Source organism: Varroa destructor, unplaced genomic scaffold (assembly GCF_002443255.2).
Source record: "Varroa destructor unplaced genomic scaffold, Vdes_3.0 BEIS01000003.1, whole genome shotgun sequence".
NCBI classification, from domain to species: domain Eukaryota; kingdom Metazoa; phylum Arthropoda; class Arachnida; order Mesostigmata; family Varroidae; genus Varroa; species Varroa destructor.
Genome location: NW_019211456.1, coordinates 39,512,853 through 39,521,309, shown reverse-complemented (window position 1 = coordinate 39,521,309; position 8,457 = coordinate 39,512,853). Strand labels below are relative to the sequence as shown.

Sequence of the window (8,457 nt, the reverse complement as noted above, 5' to 3'; positions counted from 1 at the left end):
TTTCGATGGCTTGTCTTAATCTTGCTAACTGTTAACAGCACAGGTCCGAGTCAATCGTTTCGCGAAATCGCAGCAGCAGCAGCAGCAGCTCACAATGAGTGATTCCTTAACAACCCCGCCAAACATAGCCCCACGCCAGCGGCATCAGTCAGGCAAGATCAGGCAAAGATTGTAAAGCACATTTTGTTAATTTATTTTTCTCTTTATTTGCATTCTATTGATGTATGTAATCTACTTTTTATTACGTGATTGTGGGCACTTTGTGAAGGTTCGCAGACGGAAGTACGGTCGGAATACTTCACGTCAATCCGTGTGGCACCCAAACAACGAGTTCTTTTCGTAGCCATCTCCCCTCAAACTATTTAGTGCTGGATGTTTACTTTTTTTGGCGATATCACAACTACTGACGTGTCCGCTTTGCTTAATAGTTTCATCAGCTTTTTCCCTAATTGGTCGACCACTACGAGAAGTTCCTTTCATATCGACATCTCTAAATGAAAGCGACAGTGCAGCCCTTGGACCGTTTAATTCGGTAAGCCACCTTGGCCATAAACAGGGTAATTTGTTATGAACATAAACAACAGTCGTGTCTTTATCAAAATCAAATGAGTCTCTGCGGAAATTTCACTCATCTTAAGTACGTTCTATTTCAAATCTAAATAGAGATACGCCAACGATGCCGACCCAGACACGACTTAGATTGTTTGGGATGGGATAATACTTTAGCTCCTAGTTATAAAAACGGTTAGTTCTCTTTCGACAACACAATCTTATATTGATGGCGTAATAATTAATTACATTAGCTTTTACATACACCGGCTCGGCAAATTATAGGCACGACGATTTGAAGCAGATTGTCTGGTAGAAAGGAAAAGGAAATCACCACGCTTAATAGATAACTAGCTTGTCGTAGAAAAACAAAAATGATAGAATCTGAACGTGTCTAAAGGAAGTTGGCTGACGAATAGAGTCCATAAAAATAGAAATATCAAAAGAATAAATGAAAACATGGACGTTGTCATTTGTTGACTTATTGGTTAGATTTATATAGCTCCTGGTTGTTTCAAAAGCAAAATAACGTAACAAGCCGAATAATAAAATCGGCTTGTTATGTTATCTTATGAGGCGTACTCATAAATTATTGAAATAATTTCATTATTTTGTCACCCTCTCTTCAGGAGATTAGGATCGCAAATGCCGACCCATTATAATATACTGATCTGTGCGGCAGCGTAGCGTCCTGTAGCAATAGATTAATATACAGATAAGTTGATTCAGTGTTGTCTGATCGGTAGCTCTTTGCAATGTCGATGAACAGTGTATAGAGCTCCCTTCAATTTTACCTGCCATTCTAATTCCCAGTTTCGAAGGTGCTCTTTACGATTTTGCCAACCCGTTTATAATGTTTATACAAGAACTGTGCGGTCTGTCACGTTGAGCTTATCCACTATACTTTGGCTAGGTGAGCAGCAATTCCATTGCGCGCCCTACGGCTCCTCCACCTTGCCAACATCAGCTGAAGGGTAAATGATGTTCCCAGAAGGGCATGCACTCAGTGGCCAGTCCACTACGTTTAGCAGGAGACTCTTGTGAAAATTTTGACATGTCAGAAGTGTTGGATCACGATTATGATACTGACCACTAGCTAGCTGCAGAGAAAGGACGTACGGAGCAACATTCGAATCAAAGGGAAAACTGACCTGAAAAGAGGTATAGTTATGTTTCGAAGCGAAACCCTGCGTTTTTTTCCCTATGAATTCTAAATGCTCGCCTAGTAGTTCCTGTGCTCAGCTAGCTAAAAAACTTTTCCACTGGAGATAAATTCAGAATAGAAGAAAGCTAATTAGCAAAAACAAATAATATCATCATCACGATTCAATGAACTGAAAAAGGAAAGTGATTTTTCCTTTTAAGGCAGTGCAATGAACACTTTGAAATCTGTCCGCTTACTAGGGTTCTTTGTTTTTGCCGCTCACTCGACCTGTCTTGATCCCACAGATCATTATCTATCGTGCAGCGACGATGAAGTGAAGTTGGATCAACCTTTTTCCGTTACCATCATCTTTTAGGGGTTGGACAAACAAAAAGGAAAACAGCTAACGACCATAAAAATGGTGCGTTGTTGAACTTCATCAATCGACCGATTGGGCCTCAGTAATGTGTGACTACGAACCCTAGCCAGGGACAAATACACGCACACACGCATATATATATATATATAATATATTGTCGTCGGACAATAGCACAGATTTGCCGAAACGACACTCAGCTAAAGAAAATCGCGGTTATACACGGTCATGTATTGCCACCGCTCCATGGCGCCGCTGAAACACGTCGGCGGACTGTTCGACGCCGACCGCTGCTGTCACTGTGAAAGCTCAGGTAAGTTCCGCCCGTGATGGCACGCGTCTGGCAACTTTTGCCGTGTGTATGTAGTATTAATAGCCAACACAGTCGAAATTGCTACCGCTGGAAATCGCTATGGAGCTAACAAAAGGAGGGACCTTGAAACCCGAAAACCTGCATTTTGCCATTTTCTAGTGCTCGGAACGAGCTAATAGGATAGATACAGAATGAAAAAGACTAAGTGAGCTTCATAGAAGAAAACTATCATCAACAGAATCATTGCCGTCACCAATAACAACAACATCGTGCTAGTTCGCGTGTTCGTCTGATGCCACGTCGCATCAGCGCAACGAAACGCGACCGATCGCCCGAAGGATAGTCTCTTTGCGCGTCAACATCGCCGACAGCAACTATAGCATTTATTATTATACAACAACAATAACAACAACAGCAGCAGGAGCAACAAGAGCAACTGGAAGAAGGACGAACGAATGGAATCCGGCGCTGAGCGAACTCAGAAACAGCAATATCAACTCGTAAAGATAGTAGAACACATGGTGCAAGTAGGACGATAGAGAAAACGAAGCGCAAATGCAGAAAAGGCTAGGAAGGTATACCGTAGGAATCAACATCATCACCGGCGTGAAAATAACTGCGACGACGAAACAAATGCTAACAAGAACGTCGTCGCTGCAGACCTTTTTTTCTTCGTTTACCCGTGGACTTGTTCGAAATCTGCGTGGCTAACGAAGCAGGCGAACTTCGTGATGTAAGCGAACAGCACAACAAACGATGGATGACGATACTTAGAATGGCGACGGTGGCGGCAGTAACAACAACAATAAGAGCGAGAGAAATCGGTATCACCGATCCAGCTGGACGTTCCGGGGATGGCGGTGAAGATGACGGTGATCGTCTGCGGTCGTTGTCTTCATCGCTTGGGATACGTTCTTGGAGCGTAAAACAAAACCAGCTGAAACGAACGGGGCGGAATCTTCGGACCATCGGCAGACGATAAAAACTGGGTTTATTTTGAAGACACGGATCGGTTTTCGTTTGAGTGAGGACAGACTGCCATTTTTCTACAAGTAAAAACAGGGAGAGTCGAACAACAACGTAATCATTTAGAAGTGACCACAATCGAATATCATCGCATGCACAGGAACCAGAGAAGATACAATGGATATAATGGAGCTTACTGCATTATACGATGCATGCCATGTATGCGCGCATGCTATGGCTGATAAACATTTTTAGACCTCGGGGCAAGATTCGAATAGGCTGTTCTAAACATGCGATATCGAAACGTTGCCATACGATCCGGACGTTTGCGACCTGGCTGGTTTGGACCTAATCAGTAGGTATTATTGGGGTAACTTAACAAGCTTAAATACAATTTTTCAACTTGGGTTTTTTTTTTTTATCATATATTATATGTTTGCCGTGTTGATTTGAAAGTATTCCGCAACGTCTTAGCTGATACTGGATAATACAGTAGCTCGAATTAGTCGAGATTTCGAGCTTCGTTAAAGCAGTGGAAGCTTAGATGGTGACATACTATACATAGAATATACATACCTACGACGATTACATTGACGACTATAAAATAAATAAGGAATTATTCCGCTTGCTACTGAATAAGGCGTAAGCATCTGCCTCTGTGATGTTGCCTAGCTTATATAAGCGAATGCGCCGAACAATTAGTAGGTGCTAGTAACCACTGTATGATAAACACCGATGGTCACATTTCCTTTTTTCTAAAGCTTCGCCTTCATTCTTTCCTGCCTCGCCGTTTGAGGGTCATCAAACATCTAGCGGAAGTGGGCTTTTTTTTTTCGCTATTGCAATGAAAACTTTTTAGAGAGCGTAGTGGTTAGAGTTTTGCGTATCTGTATACTCGTTTAGTCTTTGTCGTATTCTCTATCTTAGGAGTTGCTCGAAAGATGGTCCAGAGGAAATAGCTTCAGTGGTAGTAAATTATATGGTAAAATAGGAATGTGAGCCATCTATGCGTTTTCTATAATTCAAGTGCTGAAGCCCAGCTCAAGCTGGACAGGAGGTAACTGCTATAGTGGACAGTTGCTCTTCACGGAGTTGCTAATGCTAGAACGGGATAAACGGCATAAATGCTATTCCTTTTACAGTCAAATATTGCCTCTCTGGGATCAGATTATTGTTTACGCCTTTAGCATCGCATAGTGGCTAGTGTTAAAAACTGTTCTTGAAGAGCGCGATTCCTTCAATTGTAACGCTGACTAGTAATCAACCTTGGCAGTTAACCAGGAAACCTCTTTTTCTACGTATGTTCTAATAGCGAAGCAAACGACACGAGACATCCGGTAGTAAAATGCACAAATCCTCACATTTCGTTTACCTCAGCTTCATCTAGGTAGAGTTCACCAAGTTTTACGTTAATTAATAGTTTTTTTAGTGGATGCCGACATTGGATATGTATAATCTATATACATATCCAAAATTTTTTTTCCAAAAAAAAAGAGCTGTTTCTAGTTCATGATAGCTAGGGCACCAAAAACATATTGCTTAGTACATAGACAGAGGAAATCTTGTCGTTCGATTGCCTAAACGATTTTCTCGAAGTCTACCGACTTATCTTCATTGTCATAGTTGACATGGCTGAGTTTAGCTTAAATGGCCCCTAAATGTTTTATGGACGCCACTGCCACGCATTCAGGGAAGTCGGCGCGGCGCACTAAGTTAATCGGGGCCTTTGTATATTATGCTAGAGTCTCACAAGTGTCGTCGTGACGTCCTTCGACGTTAGGATGAAGATTTCTGTTTAATGGCTTCACTCATGTATTTGTCAATATCCATATGTGCATTCTTGGTACATACTTTTTTTGTGACGTTGTACTCAAAGGTGGCGTTCGTAATCAAAAGTATACAGGTAAATATACACATATAATTGATACACACAAAACTGACCCAATGATAGCTACAAAGTGCTACTTGATCTCTTAAAAATTAGCCGCTTTACGACGAGGACTCCGATGTACTCGGACGTGAAATGTTAGTACACGTTACCCATGCTCCTAGCAGCACGCACATACACACGACGCTTCTGTCTCTGGTCGTGCATTCGAACCGGCATGTTAGTACGAAACAGAACAGTTCGAAAAGGTTTAAGAGAAAAAAGATTCAAAAACCTATACCGATGTATATAAACGAAATAGGTTTTTAATTATACTTCTTGTTTTCAATTTCATTGTGACTGAGGATGCAAGTTATGAAATTTCTTCATTGGTTTTGCTATTAATTTTCAGCAAGGGATTCAGTGGGATTTCTGGTAGCAGTTTAGCTCGCATCACTCAGCTGGAACTATCTGTGGTCAGTAGCTGATTATGGCCGCCGCGTTTAATCGGAGCATTGTAAACCGCCTTCGTGATTTCTAGTCGGGTATGGTATAGCCCACTAGCTTCCTAAAAGCAAGAAGGCTAACACACGAGTAAGTTCCAACTTTCCTTTTACTTCTCTACCTAGCTAATGGGTAGCTTTTCGATTGGTGTTGCTTTTATACATAGCGTAGTAATGATTGCCCAAAAGTTTCGCAGAATACGCGTCCTCCGTTTCATAGCCTTCATTGTGTGTTTCTGCTCTTGCGCACATATACATTTGCCAGCAAATTGCCCGATTCTTCACCCTCACCATAATCAAGCACGCTACGCAGTTGGTCGTGTCGTTAGAAGCTAGTCGAAAGGCAAAGCCAATATGTGAAGCTTTCTTTTACGTGAAGTCGGCACCGATATGCCTCTTGTAAACCGCCTGCTGGTACCGCACAGTGAAGACAACACAGTTTTTGCAAATACGAATCCGAGTTGTACTTGTGCCACCGGTTCTTTCCGTGGGTCAAAGGAACCGCTTTGCCTCTCTGCCGACACGTAACGACGAGTTGCTTCCAGTGGCCCCGGTTTTGATTTTTATAATTGTTAAAAATTATTTTTTTTGGGCATTTCTACGTCGGACATTATTGTGGCTGATGCCATAGCTATAGGTTTTTAGATAGTGGCCTGTTACCTAGAGAGGTTTACGTAACAGGCGAGAAAAAGTTAGCAGTTATTAGAAAATTAGCGACAAAACGTCGGGTTCCGTCCGACTCTCTTTCGATGCCGGGGATCGATTCGTGCTCTACCTCCCTTCTAACTGCTGTTTCGTGCCTTCCATTCGTAGGCTAGGGGTCTCGTGGCCGTGACGGTGCTGCCGTTGTTGTTGTTGTTGTTGTTTGTATTGTTTCTGTCCGGAGATCCACTGATCGCTGGTCAACACTTCGACTGTCCTACTGATCAGTTAATCATATCGTATAATTAATTTTTCATCAAGATCGTTCTGTTCAAATCTACTACAAGCCGTGGGCTCGATTTGGCACACGCCATTTGTTATGTGGCGGGAGCAGCATTAACAACTCGTTGAATGTTGGGCTATGATGTTCATCTCGAAGAGGGTGATATGAGGAACAAACTCACAATGCTCATCTTCAATTTCGTTACCAACAGGCGCAGCTATTGGTATCATGGGCCGCTTCGTTGCTACCAGCGCTTTGTTGTGGCCACCGTTTTTGCTACAGGTTAAATGCAGATGAATTTTTATGATAGACACAAAGAAATATATCCGCCAGCGAACGTCCACCGAAGCGTGATCAAAGAACCGCACAGAGTAACCACATTATGTCTGTCGCTGTCGTCGTTGACGGCTAAGAACAAAGCCACCAAGAATCATCAGCGGTGATGGAAGCATAGCAACAACAACAGCAGCAGCAACAAAACAACAACCTTTCAATGGCAACACTATGGAAATTAGTGTTGAGTCGTCATCAGATTCAGCGTCTCAATACCTATCTATCTATGACGAACTTTGTCCGACTACCTAAAAATTAAAATTGCACACGAAGATTTCGATAACGAAAACCGGGTTGCCTGCGAACGTAGCAGGCTGACACGTCTCCTTTTCGTCCATCGCACGCGGTCCACGCATGGCCGTGAGTGGACTACGGGAAAACTAAGCGGAAAGAAGGAGCAGATGATTTTTTCTGATTGTGATGCCAACATGATTATTTTGAGCTACAACTGAAAGTTATGGCAGTTATTTAACTTTTTTTTTTTTAAGGCCAAGACGATGAAAAAATTGAGCAAAGGCGTGCATAATGCCATAGCCAATGGTAGAGTTATTCTGATTTCAACTACGGAAAGTACATTATTAAGGACTAGACTAAGTTGATAACGGTCGGAGGAGAACGAAGCGTAGTTTGACCCCTTCTGCTTAGCTGTTAAAAAAGATGGGTCGAATAGAACCAATTGGCAAAGACACCCAAAAGATGATTGGGTTTATCGAGCAGCACACTGGAGCGGTACGTGGCAATGCATGATTCCGCATTTGTGAATGCTATTTTCCCAACTTGGATCTTGGTCTGTTTGAAGCCATGTCGAAATGGGCGACGCTTTGTTAATTTGCATCGACTGTGGAGGGAACTTCTTTAACGAGTACGAAAGTAGTAGCGAATTCATTAATGTTTCAATTGAATTTCCACTTATGTGGTAACTGTTTTGTATGTAACTGAATCTTTTTTAACAGATTGTGACAATACTCTGCGAGCGCCCACTGCTACGAGCATTAGTACGCCTCTCCGTAGGATACTATGGCCTTTTTCGTTATGCGATAGCGTCTGCACAATGTGATAAAGACTGTTTAGGCTTCAACTGAAATCTCTAGAGCGAATGCTGTTAAACGTGTCAGAATCGTTGGGAAAGAAGAAGTGAAAGGAAAACAGCTAAGAGAAAATACATCAACCTCAGAAAATTCACAGCTACGAGTCCCGTCTGTCAATAAAATTGCAATAAAAAAAAAAGTAAGCTGAGCGACGTTTTTTCTGTGCATTAGCGTCGTCGAACGTTGCTATTATGATAACAGACCGCGGGTGCTCGCACGACTGCTATGAGGAACCGATGCTGAGCCTGCGTGAAACGTTAGCACATCGCGATCGATTACCATAATTGACATAATACAAATTCTAGCTAGACCTCAGTTATTAATACAGGAACACAGATCTAAGGCCAGTCGTTCAAGATTTAAGCAGCATGCCTGCTTATAATTAAAGTTCAG

At 42.2% G+C, this 8,457-nt stretch overlaps 1 long non-coding RNA gene across 2 annotated transcripts; it reads left to right on the top strand.

Annotated features, from left to right (window-relative positions):
* The first annotated feature begins 2,030 nt into the window (after positions 1-2,030).
* LOC111247785 (uncharacterized) lies at positions 2,031-8,167 on the top strand. Of its 2 annotated transcripts, none has more exons than XR_002672261.2 (3): positions 2,031-2,382; positions 5,628-5,809; positions 7,930-8,167. It is a non-coding gene; the product is annotated as an uncharacterized LOC111247785 (long non-coding RNA). The 2 variants fall into 2 exon arrangements; XR_015323875.1 differs by lacking the exon at positions 2,031-2,382 and adding an exon at positions 2,412-3,703.
* The last annotated feature ends 290 nt before the right edge of the window (positions 8,168-8,457 follow it).